The sequence below is a fragment of the Triticum aestivum genome, chromosome 3A (genome assembly GCF_018294505.1).
Source record: "Triticum aestivum cultivar Chinese Spring chromosome 3A, IWGSC CS RefSeq v2.1, whole genome shotgun sequence".
In the NCBI taxonomy this organism is placed as follows: Eukaryota; Viridiplantae; Streptophyta; class Magnoliopsida; order Poales; family Poaceae; genus Triticum; species Triticum aestivum.
In genome coordinates, this window is record NC_057800.1 from 543,586,714 (window position 1) to 543,611,946 (window position 25,233).

Consider the following 25,233-nt stretch of genomic DNA (forward strand, 5'->3'; position numbering starts at 1 on the left):
TAGTGGACAGAATGGAAGAACACCCCAAAGATTGGCTCTTCGCAATGAGTGAAACATTGAACAGAGATATGTTTGCGCATATGATTGTTATCTTGTGGGCTATTTGGCGAGCTCGGAGGAAAGTGATCTATGAGGATATCTTCCAATCTCCACATTGCATTAATAGTTTCATCACAAGCTTTCTTGAGGATCTAAAGCATATTAACGCAAGGGAACCACAACAGATTGGTGTTAAAGCCCCTAGGCCGACCCAGTGGCAGGCCCCTGTCATAGGATGTGTTAAGATCAATGTAGATGTTGCGGCACCAAGACATGCTAGATTTGGGGCCGTTGCACTACAAAAAAAGTCACATCCGTGACATTTTGGGCCAAACGAAAAAACTTTCTGTCATACATATGACACTTCTATGACGATAATTGTGACAAAACCCGGTATCATCATTGATGTGGTGGGCTCCTACTTCTATGACAAAAAATCATGACAGAAAATGGACTTTTCATCCTGGGCGTGCCGGAGACGCAGCTGCATGACATTCTTTGCGCCGTCCATGACGGAAAAAACCGTGGTAGATACGAGGGCGAGGAAAATTTCGTGGAGTTCCCGGTTACGGTGTGAGGTCGGGGGCCGAGCGATGCGCGTTTCTCTCGTACACATACGCGCGTGTGTGCGAGGCGTTGGCTCTAACTGAACCCGAGCGAGGCATTGGGCTCTAACTGAACCCGAGCGATTGCACTGCAGGCTACGCGTTACTAAACCCGAGCGATTGATCGATGGCTGTTAACTGAACCCGATCGAGCGATTCCGTCGCTACTGCTACTAACTGAAGCCGATTGATGCTACCTCTGGGATGAACAGTGAGCGTTGCGGGGGGGTTTGGATGAACAGTGAGCGGTGGCGTTGCCTCTGGATGAACAGGACCCCGTGGTGAGGTGGAGGGCTGGATGAACAGTAGACGATGGAGGGGTGCCCGTGGAGGGGTGGTTGAACAGGACCCCATGGTGTGGAGGGCTGGATGAACAGTAGACGGTGGAGGGGTGCCCGTGGAGGGGTGGTTGAACAGTAGCCGGTGGAGTAGCACGCGGTGGAGGCTGGATGAACAGGAGCCCATGGAGGCTGGAGGAGGTCGACGGTGGAGATGAATAGTATCCCATGGAGTCCCATTTTGCGGTACGCCACACCCCTCCCGATGAACAGGACCCCCGTTTCGACCGTAGGAGGTCCGTTTCGTCCGTTCTGCGGTACGCCACACCCCTCCCAATCAACAGGACCCCCGTTTCGACCGTAGGAGGTCCGTTTCGTCCGTTTTGCGGTACGTCACACCCCTCCCGATCAACATGACCCCTGTTTCGACCGTAGGAGGTCCGTTTCCTCCGTTTTGCGGTACGCCAGACCCCTCCCGATCAACAGGACCCCGTTCTGAACATAGGAGGTCTGTTTCCTCCGTTGTGCGGTATGCCAGGCCTCGTTTCCATCGCCTGTTCCGTCCAAGCCCTCCCGATGAACACGACCACGCATTCCATTCCGACCCAGCCGGTTGGCTCCCACACGTTCCGTTGCCTCCCGATGAACACGACGCATTCCGTTGCCTCCCCATGAACACGATGCATTCTGTTGCCTCCCCATGAACACGACGACGACGCTGTTTCTCTATTCCGACCCAGCCATGTACACGAGCCCTGGCCGTACGTATGCGCGAGTAGGCGTTCGAGACCCCGCCCGTATGTACACATACGTGGCCGTATTTTCTTTCTTGCACCCTGGCCGCTGTACGTGCGTGTACATGCTACGTGCGCGCCTCAACTACGACACGTACGCGTCTCTACATCCACCAGTATATATGTACGTACACGTTCGCGACCAAAATGACTACGCTACGTATGCTTCGACCAGGTGGGTCACGACTGTCAGACACTTCCTTGCGTGCGAAGATGTAGCTGGTGGGTCCCAGCAGTTAGGAGGGCGAATCGCTTTTTTTGCCCGGACGCACTTCCTTGCGTGCGAAGATATAGCTGGTGGGTCCCAGCAGTCAGGGGCAAACATTTTTTTCACGAAATACGGTGGCCCACCCGGTGGGTCCCCACTGTCAGGTGGAGGAATAATTATTTTGCACGTAATAAGGAGGCACTTCCTTGCTGCGGCCGTGGACCCAGCTGTCAGCCTCTCCACGTACAGTCCACGTCCGATGGAAGCCGTTCCTTGACCATGTTGACCATGCTGCGCCAAGAGCACCAGGGCGGTGGACGACGGCGAGGCCTAGGAAGGGGACGACACGGAGCCAGGGAAGACACGGCAGTGGATGCCCACGTGTAGAGGAGTACGAGGGTTCACCGGTTCGCTGCGGTGTGAGGCTGCCGTCGCTGCAGAATAACAGGGGGTGTGGGTGAGTAGAGGGAGGCCTGGCCAGCGGTGGGAGTAGTAGGGGGCGGTGAGGCCTTCGCCGCATCGTAGCCGGCCACGGGAGGCAGGAGCACGAGGCACGACCGGCGCTGGTTTGGGCGGCTGGAGCAAGAAGACCAGAGGTTGAAGAAGCACTACGGCCGTTGGATGGACATCGTACGGTCACTGGAGCTAGAATCGTGCATATTGACTAAGTTGACAAAGCCCTCCGTCCCCGTCAACTTAGTAGGCCCACAAGTCAGCCTGCCACTATACTGGGTCCCAGCTAACAGGGGGAGCATTCATTTTTTTTGTGCGTAATAAGGAGGCACTTCCTTGCGTGCGAAGATATAGCTGGTGGGTCCGAGCTGTCAGCGGCGGTAACGTTTTTTCTGCAAAATACAGAGGCCCTTTCGGTGGGTCCCTGATGTCAGGTGGAGGAATCATTATTTTGCGCCTAATAAGGAGGCATTTCCTTGCGTCCGGCCATGGACCCAGCTGTTGGCCTCTCCACATACAATCCACTTCAGATGCATGTCGGTCGTTGACCACGTTGACCAGGCCGCGCCGAGAGCATCAGGGAAGTGGACGACGGCGAGGCCTAGGAAGAGAACGACACGGAGGCAGGGAAGACTCGGTAGTTGTTTCCCACGCGGAGGGGAGTACGACTGTACGAGGCTTTACTGGTTCGTCTGCCGTCGCCGAAGAATAACAGCAGGTGTGGGTGAGTAGAGGGATGGCTAGGGCAGCAATGGGAGTACGGTGGGGCGTTGAGGCCCGCGCGGCAGCACAGCCAGCCGCGGGGAGGAGGGAGCAGGCAGTCCCACCGGCGCTTGTTTGAGCGGCTGGAACAGGAAGAGCAAAGATTGAAGAAGCACGATGGCCGTTCGATGGACATCCAACAGTCACTGCTTGTGCGTCAACCTTTTTTTAGGAAAGCCTCAAATCTGTGGAAAACAGCATACGACCCATCTGCCATTATTTCTAATAATTTACTGCCCATTTGCTAATTCTTAAGGTTTTTTTGGAGCCCATATTCTTTTTGTTAGCATTACAGCCCATATTGTGGCCACGGTTAAAAAATTATACGAAATTTTGCATATTTCGGTGCAGTCCGAACTGTTTTTAATCTCGAAATTTCGACTCACATTCAAACCGATTTTTAAAATAAATGTATATCAATATAAAATCCAACAAATTCTCCATGCATAAAAATTAATGTAATTTAAAATCTCGAAATGAAAAAAAAGATATTTGAAACTAATTGCCGGTTTGATGTGTTTTAAAAATGTACAGCCCATTTCTCATTACTGATGGGCCATTTTCTCGGCCAGCCGAATGAAAGCTCTCATCGTCTTGAAATATTTGCAGCCCAATAGGCCTGACAAAGCGACTTACTTGGCAAATCACAAAAAAACTGGGCTGTGGCCGTGGACCCAGCTGTCAGCCTGTCCACGTACAGTACTCTTCCGATGGAAGTCGTTCCTTGACCACATTGACCATGCCGCGCGGAGAGCACCACGGCGGTGGACGATGGCGAGGCCTAGGAAGGGGACGACGCGGAGCTGGGGAAGATGCGGCAGTGGAAGCCCGCATGGAGAGGAGTACAAGGGTTCACTGGTTCGGCTGCGGTGTGAGGCTGCCGTTGCCGCAGGGCCTGGCCAGCTGTGGGAATAGTAGGGGGCGGTGAGGCCTCCGCGGCAGCGCAACCGGCCATGGGAGGCAGGAGCATGCGGCACGACCTACACTGCCTTGGGCGGCTGGAGCAAGAAGACCAGAGGTTGAAGAAGCACTACGGCCGTTGGATGGACATCGTACGGTCACTGGAGCTAGAATCGTTCATATTGACTAAGTTGACAAAGCCCTCCATCCCCATCAACTTAGTAGGCCCACAAGTCAGCCTCCCACAATGGTGGGTCCCAGCTAGCAGGGGGTATTCATTTTTTTGTGCGTAATAAGGAGGCACTTCCTTGCGTGCGAAGATATAGTTGGTGGGTCCAACATGTCAGCAGGGGCAACGTTTTTTTTCGCGAAATACAGAGGCCCTTCCGGTGGGTCCCAGCTGTCAGGTGGAGTAACCATTATTTTGCGCATACAGTCCATGGCCGATGGATGCCATTCGTTGACCATGTTAACCAGGCCGCGCCGAGAGCACCATGGCGGTGGATGACGGCGAGGCCTAGGAAGGGAACGACACGGAGCCGGGGAAGACTCGGCAATGGTTGCCCACGCGGTGGGGAGTACGAGGGTTTACTGGTCCGGCTGCCGTCGCTGGAAAATAACAGGAGGTGTGGGTGAGTAGAGGAATGGCCTGACCAGCAATGAAGTAGGGTGGGGCGGTGCGGCCTGTGCGGCAGCACAGTCGGCCACAGGAGGCAGGAGCAGGCAGTCCCGCCGGAGCTGGTTTGGGCGGCTGGAGCAAGAAGATCAGATATTGAAGAAGCAGCACGGTCATTGGATTAACATCCAATGGTCACTGCTGCTAGAATCGTTTCTGGACTAAGTTGACAAAGCCAAAGTACACGTCAACCTAGTAGACCCACAAGTCAGCCTCCAAATCTGTCCCAAACAGTATACAACCCGAAATTTCTAGCCAGATTCAAATTAATTTTAAATCTAAATATACCTTAATTTAAATTCAATGAAATTTTACCCACGCAAAAACAATGAAATTTAAAAATATCAAAATCCGAAAGAAAACAGTATTTTGGAACTAATTGCATGTTTGCTGTGTTTTTTCATTTTACAGCCCATTTATTATTACTTATAGCCCATTTTTTGGGCAAAATGCATCCCTCCTCGTCTTGAAAGATTTCCGGCCCAGCAGGGCGTAGAAAAGTAAGTAGGCCTACGTTGGTTATTCTGCAAAAAACAAAATAGTTGGCTAGCCATTTTCAGAAAGGAAAAAAACAAACTGGGCTGGTCATGTGCTAAACATATGAAATAAAAGCCTGGGCTAGACGGGCCACGGGTCCCGCACAACCCAGTTGATACCCTTCTCCGTCCCGAAAAAACAAAATTACTGCGCACGTTGTTGGGTCCCTACTGTCATCGTCACCATGCACAGTCATCTCCTTATTCCTCTTGGTTGTTGACCATGTTGACAACACCAGAGGGCGGCGCCGCGGCGAGCGAACCAAGGCGGATGACGATGGTGAGGCCTCGGACGGGAATGAACAGGAGCCGGGGAAGATCACAGCCAGCCGTGGGAGGCGGGAGCAGGCGGTCCCGCCGGTGCTGGTTTGGCTTTGGCGGCTCAAGGAAGAAGAGACTGAAGAAATGCGACATACGTTGAATGTCAATCCAACAGTCAAGGTTGGCACAATCGTTTGTTGACTAAGCGGACACCAAGTAGCATACTTTTTTATATATAGAAAGAAAATCAAAGACTTGGGAAGGCGTACAGAACAAGCTAGTGTACCAGTAAAGAGACGTTGCCGAGTTTTAGAAAAAAGAAAGACGTGCTCCTGTAGCTGGTTCGAATCCAAACCTAGACTATGACTATATATGGTGCTATGCTACTCTGCAAGTAATGAAACTGACATATCCAACATTCGCTTCTCCTCTTCTCTACTTACTCTGCCTAGCATCAGAAGCTCTGGCCGTAGCAACCATGTCCGCTGGCTGCTTGTCCACCTGCTCTTCAGCAGGCAACAACCAGATATGCGCCAAGTCGCCACCCGTACCATCACCTGTGGGTGTCATCACACCCCCGCCGGCACGCGCACCGCAGGCGATTGCTCATCGCAACCCGCTGCCATTGGTGTGGTGCCACTGCTGCAAATCATGCAGAGTCATCCATCACATCTCAACCACAATCCGCAACCCTCGCTGAGTCTTCTACAAATGCCCGAATCATGGGGTAATGATATGTTTAAGTGTTGTTCTGCTGCTTTTAGTTGCTGATTTTTTAATAGTTTGGTTGATGATCTTCCAATTTGATTCGTGCAGAAAAGGGAAGATTCATGTGATTTGTATTTCTGGGAAGTTGCTGATGTGGGGAAATGCAACTACGTTGATTATTTGGTTAGCCGAGGAATCCCAATACCAGCAGGTTGGGGTGTTGGACAAGTAACTAAAGGAACGACAGAAGAGGAAGATGCAGAGCAGAAGGTTAAAGATGCAGTTCCTCTGATCATGGCCAAGCAATAGCTGCTGAACAGCCTTGACAGCAATGAGGAGATGGAAGAGCTTGTGAAGATAATGGGCAAAATCGATGTGCTCTATAGGATGATTGTCTCTTTATTTGCAGTGTACGTAGCACTCGTGATGTATTCAGTGGCTACGACATGAGCACTTTGCTGAAACTAGTAATGAATGAAACCTGTGTAGCAGGCTGGGCGTAGTGTTGTGAACATCTAATAATTTCTATTAACGGAAATCAGGGGGTATCCCCTTTTGCTCATATAAATAAATAAATAGCAGACGCCCTATCAGGTCAGCTTTGTTCTCATTCGAAGACGTCAAGCAAATTGCAGTCCAACAGCAAACTATGTCATCAAATTCAAGTTTCACAGCCAAATATGAGTACAACTAAACAACAATGTCGTCATGTTTTAGTTGTCATACAATCACCAAACACAAATCAGCATACATAACAAGTGATGTTCTCACAGCAAAATACTAAACAACATGTTCATCAGGTTTTAGTTGTCATAGCAAACACAATTTCACATAGTAGATAAAAAAACGTCTTCTGACAGACAAATACGACAAAAGCAATGTAATCATCATCCGCAGCAGCAGCGTTAACATCTTCGCCATGTGTATCAGTCTGAATTGTAATTCCCCACGGTATCATCTTCTTCTTCGTCCTCAACGTCCTCGAACGTTGGCTTCTTCTTGATCAACTCTTGTATGTCCACAGCACGACAGGCAATCTTTTCGCCGGCGTCATTGACGTGATGGTTCCCAAAGATATTAGGAACATCTGTGTTATCTTGTACATCAGGAGTAGTGTAAGCATCATCTTGTTGTGCAACTTCATTAAACGAATTCCTCTGCTCAAACCTTTACAATACTCTCCAGTCATCGCTACGTGCAAATGTGTCTTCCAAGAAAAATATCTGTGTTGCTTGATTTGCCAAAATAAAAGGCTCGTTGGTCTGGTACGCCGCCTTGACATTGATGGGTTTGAAATAATCATCAGCTCTGGGTTTTGCGATCCTGGAAAACAGGTTATACCAACGACAGCACAACAGAACCACACACCGATGATCCTCGAAACTGGAGATATACTGCAACTGAACAATAACTTTATGTTAGCATACATTTCAATTGTCTCTTTGTCATACGTATCCGTGCTCATGATGGAACTGTTTTGTGTCTTCCTGCCTTCGTCTCGTGCAAGGGTGTTGTAGCGCACATCTCTAACAACGCAAGATTCATAATGTCTTACCCAAGTATCAGGATCCATTGCTAGTGAGTAAAGGGCATCATCAACTGCCTACCCATCCTCCCGCATCTTCTTAACCTACGGTTAGAAAATAGACAAGCTGATCATCTTATGTACTCAATATATTAAAAAAACTGACAGTGCACTTCAAAAGCTTACATGGTTCTTGAACCATTTCGCAAATCCTGCCATAACCAGTTTGTCAATGTTTCTTGGATTTTGCGACAGTAACTCCTCTTTGTAGATGCTGCACAACATAGTGATCGCGTCAAACATCTAAATATATAAGAATGTGCTGCAAGTTTAGTAGATTATGATGTATAAGCTACAGTACTGCACTTACTTGATATAAGGTAGTATCTCAGGACAGTTACTCAACACATACCAAACCATTTTGTCCAAATATTTAGGTTTGTCCTCTTGTCGACTCTTCCCTGTAACTCGAACAGAGTAATCGAAAACAATGAGCCCAGAATTGTCTTCACCCACCTCTTTGCTAAGCTGATCAACTGTTTCAATGTATTTTGAGCAGAATGTCAATGCTTCTGTAGCAATGTAGGCCTCTGCAATGGAACCCTCAGGTCTAGCTCTGTTCCTAACATAGCCCTTGAAAGTGGCTAGCCGCCTTTCAATAGGGTACATCCAGCCATACTGTACTGGACCTCTAAGTAGTGCCTCATCAGGTAGATGAACAGCCAAATGCACCATCACATCAAAGAAGGCTGGAGGATATATCTTCTCAAAGTCGCATAGGATAGTTGGTATCTTGTCTCTAAGACGCTCCAAAGCATCTATCCTGATATTCCTACTGTAGAGTTCCCTGAAGAATTGTCCCAACTCTACAACTGCTCTGTATAAGTCAGGGCGGCCCAATCCTCTAAGGATAACAGGTAAAACCCTTTGAAGTAGGACGTGACAGTCATGAGTTTTCAACCCTTGTACCTTGTTTCCATCTGCACTGACTATCCTTTCAGGTTTGGAAGCAAATCCATGTGGGAATCTCACCTGTGACAGGATCTCACAGAATTCTTTTCTTTTTACCTTGTCCAAGACATACACAGCTGGTGCCATATCCCGTGGTTTACCTTCATCTTGCACCTGCAAATCCTTTCTGATACCCAGGTGTGTCAAATCATTCCTAGATTTTAAGGTATCTTTTGTCTTGCCTTCAATATTAAGAAGTGTGTCGATAATGCTGTCACATATATTTTTCTCGATGTGCATCACATCAAGTTTATGCCACAGATCCAAATCTTTCCAATACTCCAAGTCCCACAAAGTGGACCTGCGGGTAAACAATAATCTCTCTTCTACCCTGCAACACTTCCTTTTCCCGCTACCATTACCAGGACGGTTTCCTGGTGTAATATGCCTGACCTTCTCTAATTCCACTTGCAACTCATCGGCGGTGAGCCTCTTTGGAGCATCATGGTTTTCATGCTTTGCATTGAACACATGTCTTCGGTGTTTTCTAGGATGCGGCTTGTCCTTGGCAAGGAAACGACGGTGTCCAATGTAACAGATCTTGCTAAGTATTGCGTATGATAGCGGATTCCTGTCACATCGAACACATGCATTGTAACCATGTGTTGTTCGCCCTGACATAGTGCCCAAAGCCGGATAATCATGGATGCACCAAATTATAATAGCATGCAGAAAGAAATCAGCTGGTGGGCTGCTATATAGGTCTCGAGTGAGAACACCCTTTCATAGCTATTGAAGTTCCTCCACAAGAGGCTCCATGAACAAATCAAAATCCTTTCCAGGACTTTTTGGACCTGGGATGAGCAAGGCCATCATGTAGTTTGATTCTTTGGTGCAGACATTTGGAGGCATGTTGTAAGGGATAACAAGCACTGGCCACATGCTATATGTGGCGCTCTGGTGGCCAAATGGGTTAAATCCATCTTAAGCTAAGCCAAGTCTAATGTTTCTCGGGTCAGCAGCAAACTCTTTGTGTTTATCATTGAAGCTTTTCCACTCACTACCATGAGATGGATGGCTCATTACATTCTGATCTCTGTACTCCTGGTTCCTAGAATGCCACAGTATATCCTCTCTTGTTTCAGCATCATGAAACAACCTCTGCAATCTTGGTGTAATTGGAAAATGTCTCAGAACATTATGAGGAATCCTCTTCACAACATCGCCATCTTTCCATCTTGATGATTTGCATTTTGGGCATTCACTTAAGTTGGCATAATCCTTCCGGAACAGATCACAATTATTCTTACAAACATGCATCATATCATATCCAATTCCAACTGCACGAAGGAAATTCTTCATTTTACTGTAGGTGTGTGGCAGCTCAGACGCATCTGGGAAAGATTTCCGGAAAGCAGCCAACATCTCATCGAATGATTTGTTGGTCATCCGCTCAGATGTCTTCACCTAAAGAAAGGTGACCATAGCTGAGAATACTGACAGCTTATTTCCTGGGGTGACAACAACGTTGAATTGTTCTAACATGCGGGCCCACCATTTTTCTTCTGCAGGTGAAAGTTCACGGAATGCACGAGCATTTCGTAGCATTGTTTCAATGTTGGTCAAACTCACTGGCTCCGCCACCACCACCTCCTCCTCCTCTTCCACCTGAGCATCAGGCAAATCAAGATGGTGATCTGCTGCTTCCATGTAGTCAATACAAGTGTAGATGAACCCACCTAGTATATGTGACCGACATCCCATACAAGTGTAGATGATTTTGCATAGTTGACTAGGGTCTTGTAACTGAATTCATACAACTGCTACATGGGCAGAGCACATCTGATTTCGGACCACCGTACTCAGCTCTAATAAAGTTCATGAAGTTTTCAACCCCCTCGACATATGCAGCGGAGAATCTTTGAGCAGAAGTTATCCAAGTCCTATCCATCTGTTAGACATACAAATTAGTTCTTCTACTAGATATTACAGGAAAAACATATATGCTTTTTTATGAAGTCCAGAAAAAAAATACCTAGGTCGATGTCTAAAGCTATGGCAAGATATTTGGACGAGCAGATCTAAGTAACGAAATATATGTAAAGCTAATTCAGCAAACAGATTTGAGTGCCAAATTATGGCAGGCTGTTTCAGTAGTCAATAAGGCCGAGCACACAACCATCAAACTATCGAAGGCCATCGCAAAAACAAGATCGAGTATAAAACGGTGTAGAGCTATTTCACCTAACAGATTGGCTACTAGACCATGGCAATCTATGTCACAATAAATATATGGCAGGATATTTTAGCAACTAATCGGCCTTGGCATGCCATCTCAGCTAAGCAGATTGAGTGCAGAACAGGGAAAGGAAGCTTCTTAAGCAGAGCATATTAACAGTAAACTACTTCGGCAAATAGTGAGATTAACAACGTCTATCAGCTAACATTCAGCGCTACACCGACATGAACGGGGCCTCAGTCTAGAATGCGCGTACCGTGGGAGAAGCTGACCACCGTGCGTCTCCACACGAACTACGCCAGCGGTGGCGGCGCTGACCGCCGTGCGCCTCCACAAGAACATAGCCAGAGGTGGCGGCGCGGCTAGAGGACGGCAGTCTACGAGAGCATACTATGGGAGCGAGAGGATCGCCGAACCGCGGCACCGATGTATCGGCGCGGCGGGGAGGGCGGCTTTGGTGGAGCGAATGGAGTGGAGGGGGACAAGGGGGAGGAGGGTTTGGGGAATATTATTGGCAAGTTGGCCGAAGGGCGGTTGAATCGGATTTGGGGGGAATTTTTGGGTGTGGGGGGGGGGAGGATTTTCACGCAGTAGGCGGGGGGAGTTTGGCGCATGGTCAGTTTCTCCAAGTGCAGTCCCACGTGTCAGTGAAGAGGCAAGCCGAAGCTCGTTCCGTTTGCGTGAGCCGTGTGCAGGACCGAACGTGTGTGGGGTGCAATGCGACCACGACAGGAGTGCTGTGAGTGAACCGCCTTTTTTCCTTTTAAACTAGGTGCTTCTCCCCCTCAAAAAAAAATTGTTGCTTCGCGCGATCCATCAATACTAATACTAGTAATCCGGTAATCCTGACTAAAATGGCGCGTCTGGGTCTTTTCCCGCGCAATATGCTGGGAGGTTGGCTTAGTTGGGTTTTTTAGGATGGGTGATGCTGCACCTACGTAATCCCAGTTACGTAATTAACATAATGTGGAACATGTGAGCTGTTGATTGTAGATTGGGGGGAGGGAGGGGCCCACCACCATGAAAATCAGGGGAGGAGAGAGAGAGGCAATTTACGTTAACCCTTTCGTAGGTTCCCGTAGATGTAGAAAGATGTGAAATGCGTGAATGTGTAGTGGACGTACTATTGGAGTGCCTAAGATAATTTGTGTATGTATAGACCCTATGTGTTTATTTTACTTCGCATGTTAGATTTGTCTCAGTTCAATAAAAAGCAGAGTTGGTGATGATGGTGTGCCTGTCATCCTGCAATATAGGCCGTCCGATCTATATCTAACGGATAGGAAGGAAACTATGACAATTTACCCGCACTCCTCTCCACATTTGCAGATAAGGCTTTCCCTCATTCATCCTTTTCTCCCACAAGATCTTGATCTTTCGTGCAACGCATGGGCATCTTGCTAGTACTCCTACAATATGTATATTATTGTGAAAGTTCATATATACCGACCGAGATTAATGCAAACATGGTAGATTTTCATTAAATTTCGAACTTTTATAGGATAGAAAAATAAAAGAAACCCGACCCTAAACCTATTCTACGGCGGCGACCGACGTCCTCCATCTGCGATCTCTATGTACGGGGGCGGGGTTCAAGACCCGTGAAGTGAAGGTGCGGTCTCCGGCGAGGAAGAGTAGAACACGGGATATGGACCGGCCAGTTGGCACACCATGCCCTACCGCCTCCCATGCCCTACTCATCCTCGGAGGAGTCCCCGACCTCGGCGGTGCCGGAGGTTCGACGGCGGCAAGTAGGACGCGTGGCTGACGGTGCTCCCGTCGTCGGCCGCCAGCGTGGCCACCGCTTGTGCGGTCGTGTCCGCGTTTGGCTACGCCGCTATTGCATCGCGAGAGGCGACTTGAGCGAGGGCTGCGACCTCGAGCTTCATCCCCGAAGACAAGCTCTCCCGCTGAGCGTTCGCACTTGCGGTCATGGCGGATGTGGTGCCAGGTAGGAGGACGATGCGCTATGGTGTGGAGGTTAGCTGGGCGTTGCCGCTTTAAGTAGCGCATTCCGGTGAGGCCAAGTGTCCTGGTGCGTCATTAAGTCACCAGAGTTGGTTCCTCGGGCACCGAGCCTCTTAACTACGACATACGAACGAACGGCATGAATGCGGGCAGCTGGCGCCGGCTGGGAACGCACCGCGCGACGGCGCGAGGGACAAGGGTTTTGATGTGCCAGGGTAGTCAGCTGTGGTCGTGGCAACGTTGGAGATGCCCTTTGCTCACATGCGATCCCGACATGTCATTGAAAAAGCAAGACGACCCGGCATGGTCTCAGGTCCAGAGGATGCAGTTGGCCGCGCTACACCACTCCGCGGACGCGTCGCGGTGCCCCGTGCATCCTAGACGAGCCGAGTGTTGGGGTGTGTTTGGATTGTGGCCAAAGTGCACCTTACCAAAATTTTGGTCATGACCCAAAGATTGGTCTTTGTTTGGATGGTTGCCATTTTTTGGCATGCCAATAAACTCAAGCCAACTCTAGTTCATTTTTCTTGCCAATGTCGGCCAAATCATGGGCAACCAATACCTCAACCAAAATTTTGGTCATGACCCAAAGATTGGTCTTTGTTTGGATGGCTACCATTTCTTTGGCATGCCAATGAACTCTAGCCAACTCTAGTTCATTTTTCTTGACAATGTCGGCCAAATCATGGGCAACCAATACCTCAACCAAAATTTTGGCTACCCAATGCTTTGATGGGGCAACCTTGGGCACAAACCAAACATACCGTTGGTCGTGCCACAGCACTAACGGCACCCTCGGCACACTAAAACCAACCGTGTCTAGCTATGATATGAGCGTGTCGCTCACCGCGGTCGCCGTGTCCAGAGGCGGTGCTGGAGCTGCGCCCCATTGTTGGCCCCAACGACCCACATGAATAGTTGTCGATGGCGAGGAGGTCGTGGGCCAGTTCCTCCATTGGACTAGTCTGCGCTACGTCGTCCCGACGGGTGTGCCCCACATGTCGGTTTTCCTGTTTTCCTGGCCATATTCGAGCGTCAGTGCTCCGCATTGCACATTAGGCCTTTCACTATGTAGGCCAAGCGAGACAACTTATTGTTTATTAGATCCGTTCAAGTATAATCATGTGGCGTTTCCTTATTTCTCATTCCTCTCCAATCCTCTTCTCCATTGATCATGTCGCCCTCCAGCCGAGTCCATCCTCCCGCATGCATCATTTGAACATTCCGCCGAGTATCATTCGCATGTACCCACCCTAGTCCTCTTTCAATAGATCTCCGGACCCCGAGATGAAATCGAGAGGGAACGAGTGGGGGCACGTGATACCTAAGGAGGATTCAAAATTTTGAACCGGTGATCATAGCATCCGCAAATCATATATAAAGGGTATTCAATGTTCATTTCGTTTTTGAACGTACAATATACTCCCTCCTATCCTTTCTAGTTTACATATAAGTTTTATGTGTAGTCAAAGTATCTCTACTTAGATCAAAAAGGTATCAACATTCAACAATGCCCAATCAATATTGTTAGATTCGTACGTACTCCTAGATTTGTACTCGAGATGGTTTCCAATTTGACTATTGACAAGATTAATAGTACATGACATGTATAATGTGAAAATTATATCATTGGAAACTCCTTTCACATACGAATTTGACTGTATGCTTTGTGTAAGTTGCATGTCCTATATTATTACTCTAACATTTGGTCAAAGTTAGCCTTGAAAAACGCATTAGACCCTGTATGCTTTGTGTAAGTTGCATATCATATATTATTACTCTAACATTTGTGTAAGTTGCATGTCATATATTATTACTCTAACATTTGGTCAAAGTAGTATAGTGGAAGTGGATCCTCTGACGTAGGTAACCCTGCCTTACCCTCCCTTTCGGTCACTTACTGGCAGACCCATGCTTGCTAGGCCCCGCATGTCAGTTACTCAATGGGTTCGACCACGTCAGGGGATCCTCATCCGTAGTATACTCCCTCTGTTTTTATTTACTCCGCATAAAGCGGAGGGAGTGGTGGTATAATAAATGATGCGGGCGGGGGAGGGGGAGGGATGTCGGTTTGCTCTCAACTGTGGTCCCACAAGCGAGCGAAAACGCAAGACGAAGCGCGTTCCATTCAGTTAGCGACGTGGAGGGTCCAGTGTGCCGGGCTGCAATGCGAACGCGACAAGAGCGATGTACAGTCAAAACCGATTGACCGGCCGTCACCGGAACCACTATTCACACCAGAACCTTCGCTGCTCGGCCTACGCCAGCCACTGCCCTAAAACCACACAAAATCTCCAGCCCATTCCCCCACCTTTCGATCCCCTAGCCCGCATAAAGTGTCCCCTAGTTCGCCGGAAAGCCATGGTGCGCCGCAAGATCACTTACTACAAGATGCTGACGCCGGAGCGCCGCACAGCGGCGGTCGGTGCCACAGACCTCCGTTCCCAAGCTCGCTTTGCGGCGGGCCAATCCCCGAGTTCTCTGGAGCCAAGCTACAAGGAGAAGTAAGCCGATCCAATGTTCATGGCGAAGGTCGCGGCGCAGAAGGCCCCCGATGGGTATGAGACGATGGACGTCGACTTCGTGCCGGCGTCTGAGTCCCCCATGGTGCAGGCGGACCAGTGGTTCAACGTGGCGATACTAAAGGAGGACCGGGAGGCAGAGGCTCAACTCGACACGGAGCGCGCGCATGCCGCTGCCATCGAGGCTCTCCTGCAGGCAAAACCGAATGTCGTGGATGTGAACCGGGCGGTGGAGGCTCAACTTGAGGCGGAGCGCGTGGATGCCGCTACCATCGAGGACCTCCTACAGGCGGAACCGGACGTCCTGGACTTGAACCGGGCGGCAGAGGATCGACTCGACGCAGAGAGCGCGGATGCCGCTCTCATCGATGACCTCCTGCAGGCGGAACCGAACGTCCTGCACTTGAACCGGGTGGCGGAGGATCGACTTGACGCGGAGCGCGTGGATGCCGCTGCCATCGAGGCCCTCCTGCAGGCGGAATCGGACGTCCTCGACTTGAACCAGGCTGTGCTCTCGTCCGTGCAGAGCGCCCGCACGCTCCGCTTGAACGAGTAGCTGGAGGTCGAGGGCAGCCACAGTGCGGAGACAGACGTCGGCAGCGACGGTTGGTTCACGCCGGCAGCCAAAGACGACGAGGTCGTCTCTTTCCGCAAGCAGTGATAGTTTTTCTTTATGTTGTTGTTTTTATGGATCCTTTGCTGGGTAAAACATATATTTGTTATGCAAGTCGCCTGACTTGGGTCAGTCTACCATTTCAGGAGGTTGGATGAATATCCTACGTCTCCTAACCCTTCTTTCCTTCTTTCTCACCTCTTCTTCTTCCCCAACAGACCACCGCACGGGCCGTACGGATACTCCCCAACATGCGGTTGGATAAACATACTCTATGAACGAAAATTATGTGTTAGCGATAGGATGGCTGAGTTTGGTTTGTTCACATGCGACAGCACGTGTGAGTGAGGGTGCGTTCCCTTGGTTGGGTTTGCGGCGTGCAGGAGCGACTGTGTGAGGGTGTGGTGCGACCGCGGCGTGCAGGAGCGACCGTGTGAGGGTGCGGTGCGACTGCGACTGCGACAGCCGTGTGCAAGTGTACCTTCTTCTCATTTTGAAAACTTTAGGCAAGCTTGGCAAAAATGTGTGGCAAAGTTTGGCAATGCAAGGCCTAGACCCGAACAGGATAAGTACATACGTACTAGGAGTACTAGTGTTAAAAAAGAAAGGCGGGGTTTTCCTTCGCGGGATTTAATCGATACAAAACCTTGTTTCACGTGTCAATTAATGCATATTTTTTCTCCAAAGACCAAAGAGCTAACCATCTCACTCCTCATCGCTTGATTAATGCAACACCATGCAAACCAACCTTCTCACTTCCGCGTGCATGCATGTCGTCTCTCTCTCCCCTGTCCATCTCTCTGCACGCATGCGCCTCTCGCTCTCTCTCCTGTTTCTGCATGCAAGCAGCTCTCTCTGCCTTGGGAAGATGCGAAACACATGGGAAAGAGAGATGGGATTACTGCAGGCACGCATGCGGTAGAAAGGGATGGAGGGCCCAGTTGGAAAGAGCAGCGAAAAATGCCAATGTGTAGAGCATTGCGGGGAAAACGAAATTTTCTTAGACACAGACAAAAAAGGACCGGAGGGAGTACTACTAGGAGTACTAGTGCGGTGAGATGGTTTCTCGAAGAAGACGATGGAGAAGCGGAGCAGCGAAGAGTGAAATGATGGTTTCTTCGTCCGTGATTTTGTGATTTGACGCCTCATTGATTTGTGATTTGTGATAGAAGGGACAGGGGAGTAGACTCTGTGCTCTATACTATACTACATGCGTCCAAGCATGGGAGAAAGAGGAGAGGCATTGCATTTTTATATTCCTTCAATCAATCAATCAGGGAGCTTCGGTTCCATATTTTTGGCTTTGGCAACACCGTCCACAATGGTTCCCACGATGCCAAAAGCTATTTTCACATTTGGCTATACATTATGGATGCCCCTAACCGTACCACTTAGTTTTGCTCCTGTGTGCTATCTATACAAATCTCAGTTATATTGATCTAAAAAATTATAGAATCAAGATTAGTAAAAAGGAGGTGATTTTACCGCGCGGATGGCGGGGGAGGTTTCTTATTTGAGCAATGCTACATCCACGTAATGGTTTACGTAAAGTTACGAACTGATGTGATGTGGGACTATTTGATTGGATTAAAGGAGAGGATTAGGCCCACTCCACCTAAAAATCAGGGGGCATATATAGATTAGATGGAAAGTATACGTAGCAGCTACGTAGCCCTTTGTAAGTCAAGGATTAGGCTTCTTATTTTCAGTGGATGTTGTCCTGGCGGTTTACTAACATGCGGTCCCACGTGTCAGTGCTTTACCAAGCCGATCCGTGTCCCACATGAGGCAGAACAACGGCAGAAGCAACACGTGGTTAAGTTGAAGAAGATGAGGGAGAAGCGGATTCAGCAACGAGTGAAATGATGGTTGCTTCGTCCCTCCAACTTAACTGCGGGAAAGGTGTAGCTTTGTGATTTGACGCCTCATTGCTCATTACTACGTCGGTGCCATGATTGGGGTGCTTCATCGCGACTGCTCTGCACTATATTCCGGTATGGCACGTGGACCTGGTAGCTTGATGTCCCACATGTCGGCGAAAGGGACTAGAAGAGTTATGAAAGCGAGCGCTCCACTCTTACGACAGAGGAGTAGACGACATGACGGCCCAGTGAACTGTCACTTGTACTGTATAGTACTATAGTTTGCTGTTTCGCATGATCCATCGATACAAACCCGATTAAACAGGAAAGGGCGGGATTTTTCCCGCGCGATAGATGATACTGGCCATACATTTCAAAGGCAATTTTAATGTATGCAAACTGAATAATTATAAGTAACAATATGATATCTAGTAAAACTAAAAACACATATGATTTATTGTGTTAGAGTGTAGTAGTAGTGCTGTATTGCATAGTTGTTAGATGTAACATGCGAGAACGTGTAGAGATGTAGTTTTGGAGGTCCTACAGAGAGAAAAGCGTAATACGGTCACCGAACTTCAGAATAAGCTGATTACAGTCACTACATACGTTTTGCGGTGATTATACGGTCACTTGCTCATAGTTCAGCATCGGATTGCACTCTATTGACCGACCAAATAGTCTACGTGGCGCCATGTTGACTAGTTAAATTGACCATGTTCCTTGTGGGTCCCACCTGTCAGTTCGCATAGGCAAAAGGTCAGATAAACACAAATTTACACAGGCGCGACAAGGCTCCAACCCGTGCGCGGGAATCACCTGGTTGTGTATGTGTCTGTCAGGGCCTGATGTGTGCACATGCACGTGTAGGTTGAGCACTTGAGCGTGAGAGTGTGTGTTGGTCGTGTGGTGTACTGGTGTGTGCATGCATGCGTGCATGTGAGTGTTGCGTGCATGCGTGTGAGTGTTGCATGCGTGCGTGGTTGAGTGTGTACGTGTGAGTGTTGCGTGCGTGCATGGGTGCATGTGTTTGTGTGAGTGTTGCATGGATGCAGTTCATGTGCATGTGCGCGTGTGTGTATAATTACCACACCAGCTTCTGTGTGTTAAAACAGAGAGCTCAGCATACCAATACAAGGCCACCTTGTCCGGTGTGCCCGCGGTCATGACTTCGAACCACCGTCCAAATATTTTTTTGTCGTTTTTTTTCATTCTTACTAGCAAGATGCCCGTGCGTTGCACGCAACATCAAGATGAATTTGTATGAATTGTTTATCTTGTGAGAGGAAAGGATGAACGAGGGAAGGCCTTATTTGCAAATGTGGAGAGGTGTGTGGGTACCTTTTTGCAAAATTGCCATAGTTTCTTTCCTATCTGTCAGATATAAATCGGACGACCTATATTGCAGGATGGCAGGCACACCATCATCACCAACTTTGTTTTTTATAAGAGTGTATTTTATGTATTTTATAAGAGTGTAGATGTAGAGTAGATACAAGTCGACAGGTGGGCACGATGGTAGTGAGATAATGTGATGCAACCCTAGAGGTGCCACGTGGAGCGTTTAACTGGTCAACTAGTCATGTCATGAGCAAATATAGAGTTGTACGGTGAGCCCGTGACTGTATAATAACCACTAAACATAAATGGTGACCGTAATGAGTGGATTCTGAAGTCCAATGTACGTATCGTGCTTTCGCTTCAAATACAATGATCGTCATTTCATATATTGCGAGAGAAAGATGAAACATGCGTGAATTTTCTGGGGGCTTACTTTTAGAGGACCTGGAGATAGTTTTGTGTGCATACGTGAAAGGGGCATACATGGGGTATGCGATGGAGAGAGAGATGCTCTTCGTTTCTCCTTATTATGACTAACTTTGTATATAATATAAAAATATACAAATTCACAGTGCGGAATAAATATCATTGTGGGCACCATGCAATGTAAATTAGCGTTTGTACTCCTCCATATAACTTTGTAATGTTGTATATATGTAGAAACTCTAAAATAATTTTTTGGCCACACTTTATTCAAAATGAATGTTGTATGCGAAATAAACGTGAAGAGAGGGCTTTTTAGATCAATGGGGTATGTGATGTAACATGTGTGAATGTGTAGTTGATGCATTTGGCGGAGCCTAGAGAGGTATGTGTGTGTATTACGTATTCGAGAGAGGCATGGATAGAGGGGCCGATGGGGGGGGCATGGGAGAGATAGCACGAGAAACGAGAGTGGTCTAGAGAGAGAGATGAATATGACGTCATGACAAGAGATTCCATTCCCTTGAGTGTGTATATGCAAGGGGGGAGGGAATAGAGGCACCATGCGAAATTTTCTGTGTGTGTGGTGTTTGTGTTGGTATGTGTGGGTGTGAGAAGATAATGAGATGTGGGGGCAGAGGGTGTGTCACCGTGTGAGGTCCGGTGGGTAGAGGTGAGGCCCTTCGTTTGGTTCTGTCCTACGCCACATTGGTCGGCCCGTGACACATTTAGGAAGACCCATGGATGACTAGTCGTACAAGACAAAGATAGCAGAATTGTGAAGGACTCTGTGTCCACTGACAAAGCCGGCTAGGATTTGTAACCCTAGGTTCTCGGACTAAGGTAACCCCTTTATCTCTGATATTACTATTCATCCAACCTAACTTTAAGGGGCATCCTACAGAATGCTCTGCTAGAATCATACTCGTCGATTAGGAAGAGAGGTGTGAGACAATGCATGAGAGACAGGCGTAAAGATAATGTGTGTACATGAGACATGTAGGCAGGTCCATGTATATAGAAAGGGTCGATGATGATTGTGTTTGCGAGAGGAAGAGTGCTTGTGATAAAGGTTAGTGGAAACAGTTGTAAATGGTTACGAGAGGGAGGGAGGGTTATATCTAGAGCATGTGTGCGAGAAAGACATCTCGGGAGAGAGTGTGTGAGCATGTGTGAGAGACCACCAATGGAGAGTGAAACTACACGTAAAAGACTGCTCTACACATTGATTAAAGATATAAATTGTATCCAAATATTAGGAAGTGATCATGATATTTGCAATTCTTGTAAGGAGCGGTCATTGATCCATCAGACATCTAGATTCTATCGAATTTGAGCATGTCTATGTTATTATTCGACACAATTGATCCACATAGTTAGTATTTTGAACTCCAGACAATGCATCGCTTTAGCAATCGAATATAAACGTGAGTATAGTTCATGTTGTGTGTGTAAAGCACATTATACATACGAGAGTTACACAATGGACATTATAAATAGCTACCTATGAACTAGCATACATTTGAATTCAACTTAAGGTGGTTTAAAAAATCGAATTCAACATGAAGTCCATTCAATTATTTGAATTTGATATCATGGCATTTGTAAACCATACCTAAATTATGGGGGCACCAATCTTTGCTCTGATTTTGTACATAATAGCATATGTAGTCGTGTACAAAATCGATTCAAATTTAGCTCCTCCATTCCAAAATAATCGTAGTTATAGGATTTTGAAGTGTCAAAATTTCAAAAAGAAGCGGATAATTTAATGAGGTTTTCAAACATAGAAGGTCAAATATAACGTTGTCTATTTAGGTCAATCCTAATAGTTCAAGAGTACTCTAAACGTGAATGCTTGTGTTTCGAAATTTCGAACGAAGCGCCAAAAGAGCCTCTACTCGCCCGAAACCGCGTGAGACCAATGTTTGGTAGTACAAGGAAATTACTTTTCTATTAACTCCGACCCGTGAAACCTACCGGCCCGACGTCCAAAGGTCTAAACCGGGGTAGGTTTGTCGCTTCATCTAGACACCACGCAACCGCATCCGAAAAACATTCATACACAATGGCCGCCTAACCACACACGTGCACGGCCGAAATCACTCCCGCCCACTATTTGGGACACCTAGGATTACCATCCTACCCCCGACCCGCAGTAGGTCCGAAATTTAAGAGGGGGGCAAAGTTTGTACTTTCACCAAATTTCAAACAAGCGCGCCCCATCTTCTGTTCAAAAAAGCCAAAAACAAGCGCTTCCCAGACCAAAACATGGTTCCCCCACCCGTCCGATTCCCCATTCGTACTCCGTGGGCGCCAAAACTACCTCTCCACCAGCCGCGAAACCCCGGTGTCCTCCGTCCGCCACCCCATCCCACCCATCAACCGCCACCCTCCTCCATCACGCCGGAGCCGATACCCCGACGTCGTCGCCCACCGCAACCTCAACCGCAACGCCCTCCACGGCTAGTAGTTGAAGCCGAGGCCGAGCCGTCCGTACCCGAGCCAGTTCAACCATGCCATCCCGCGCCTCACCGCTGCCACTCCAACTTCGCCACCCTCCACCGCACCGGAGCTGTTCCTACTACGCCGTCCTTCACTGCCTCGGATCTGCTTCCCCTCCGCTGACATACGGCCACGACAACACAGTCAACAATTTGGCCATGGGTTCATCCAAGCCTGCACCCTCCACAACATCGGTTTCCCCGGTGAAAAGAAGAAGATCGGCACAACATGTGGAGGTGACCACACCGGCAACCGAAAAAGGTACTCCTCTTCCCTTATTCGTGCAAATCTTACGTCTCTGCTTGCACGGTATTCATCCCACAGAAGACACTAGTTGACCGCTTCTTCTTGATACTAGATGTTCCTAGTAACTCGCGATGCACAAGGTTTCTCCTCATATACTATTTCACCTTAGCTAAAGGTCCGTCCCCCCCTGAATTTTAATTTCTGGCCAGTTGATTCCCAATTGATGGAAGCATTCCCCGGCGTATCTGGCGCCGGGGAAGCAGCGCCTTGGTGTTTATCTTAGGGGCGTGTGCGGCCTAGAGCTACTGGCGCCCGATCTGGAGGTCGGACGGGATTAAAGGGATGGCCTGCAGGCGCTGCCAAGCATGGCGGTGGTGTGAGGTCGATGGGAGGGCGGGGCGGCGGAGGCAGGGGCCTGGGACGGTGGTCGCTGGCGGTTCGAGAAAGATCGTCAACAGTGACTGGTGGGAGGTAGACGAAGGCCATCTGCCCGTTCTGTCGGAGTAATGGGCCACGGGTAGGCTAACCCAGGCCCAGAACCTTTCAAGACATCGGGGCAGGCTGCGCCCCTCAAGACCCCAGGATAAGGAGCCGCCTTCTGAGAGTCGGCGGCGAGGCGGCCGACTGCCCACTCGCGGCCGAGTCCCGGGGACGTCTTCAGGATGAGCCGACTCCTAACTGGCGACTTCCAGAGAAGCCGACCATGGGGAGTCGGCCCACGACGCCGACAACCCCCATGCCCTCATAAAGAGGGACGGGACGGGGAGTGGCCACAGTAAGGTCCACTCCCTCCCTTTTCCAAGGGCAGGCGTGGCCACAGTACGCCGCTCCCGCGGAGATCTCCGCCCGGTGCAACACTGTTGCCATGCCGGCCCTGACGTCAGCCTCAGTGGGCGGAGTCCTGTGCCCACGATGGTCTGCTAGTACGACCCAGGGACGACAGGTCCCACCAGTCGGCGGGTGTACTAAAGACGGCGAGAGCGCCATCAGACGGCCCAGTTGGGAGTCGGCCCCCAGGAGTCGGCCAGCCCCTCCCACGGGCCCCACGCGCCATTAACCAGACGCGACAGGGAGTGGAAACAGTGATCACCCGCCAGACGGCGGGGCTGTTGCCACGACCCCATGACCGAGCCCGCGTCATTAGAAGCACAACTACAGTAACCTGCAGCCGGCAAGACCCGCTCGAGGCGGACGCGGCCTGTCGGCTCCGTACCAAGCCAGTCGGCGGGGCCCACCAGTCGGCAGGCCCCAGGAGTCGGCGGATAAGACGGCGGCCAGAGAGACTGACGGCTGGGCCCGCATCCAGCCAGATTACCATTGTACTCCTGGGGGGTAGGCCTATATAAACCCCCAAGGGCACCCATGCAAAGGGTTCGAATACATTAGCACTAGCCCAGATCATATAGGAAGGAGAGAGCTAGCCTTGCCTTCTCCTACCTCCAGGAAACAGCTCAAGGAGCAACCGTGTACATACTTTGCCATAGTAATCATGCGGAGACCTCGCAGAGCAGCAGTAGGGGTGTTATCTCCACGGAGAGCCCCGAAGCTGGGTAAGATTCGCCGGCGTGCATGCCTTCGCCTTATCCCGTTTCCAGGCACCGGCGACGTTCTACTCGCTCCCACCATGATAAGCCATCCTTTGGCATATGTTGCACCCAACCCCCGACATTTGGCGCCCACCGTGGGGCCTGGTGCACCGTCGTCCGGAGACCTGCTTTGGACGGGAACCCTTTTCCTCCTTGGCGAGCGCAGCCAGCCCTGCACGCCAGACGGAGTTTGCGCCGACGCACTGCATGGCGCTGAGATCGCCTGCGCGGCCAGCTGCCTCGCCGATCTTGTCGGCGAGGTTTGCCTCTTTGACGAGCCTGCATCCGACGCAGGCACGGGCGGCCCCGAGAGCCTCCTCACGGGCCTCCTTGACCAACTCCATGTCGCCGGCGAGCCTGCCATGGACTTGGAGTCTGTAGGCTCCATCGACCCGATGCTGGTTGACTTCGACACCGCGTCGCTCGACGAGTTCCCCACCACCATGGTGGTCTACGACGAGCCGCTCCCTCGCACGGAGAGCGACTGAAGCACCATCACAGAGGTGCTTGTCATCGGTCATGACGAGCATCTCGGCGGAGGAGCGCATGACCCACTTGGCGCGGCACTGCAAGACCTGACCGCGCCCATTCCGGAAGACGCTGACGCGGAGACGCTGGAGGCGCACCGCCTTTAGCTCGTCGAAGGCGCGAAGAAGCTGGCTAGCATGAGACGCTTGTCAGAAGCCTACCAGCGTGAGATGGATCGCGCTGTGGGTGGCTCGCCAACTCCAACTGGGCCCAGCCGTCTAGGCGCGGTCCAGCAGCGCGGCGTGGCCATCGCCATCCTGTTCAGGGCAAATCGCCCTGTATACGCCACGCCTGTGGAGAACATTCGAGCCGCCCAGGCGGCGGCAGACGAGCTGGACAACTTCAGGGTGAAGAGCGCCGCCTGATGGCGGAGCGAGTCCAGCGGCTCCTCGACACGGCTGCCGCGCAGAACGAGGCCGGCTGCCGCACAGAGGCGCCGCGGCGACAAAACGACGACCCGCCTCCATGCCGAGACCAAGGCGCGACGTCTCGCACGCTGATTGGCAGCGCCCGCGGAAGAAAAGACAAGGATCCGACTGTCAGCTGCAGTCGGACTCGCGTTACCATAGAGCGTGACCAAGACGGCCGCCCGAGAGCAGTGGAATGACGGGACGACTGTCCGCCTGCTCCTCCTCGCAAGGAAAGGCGAGTCTCCCCACCGCCTGTTGACCATCCGACTCTCGGCGACCGCCTTGGACGCCGAG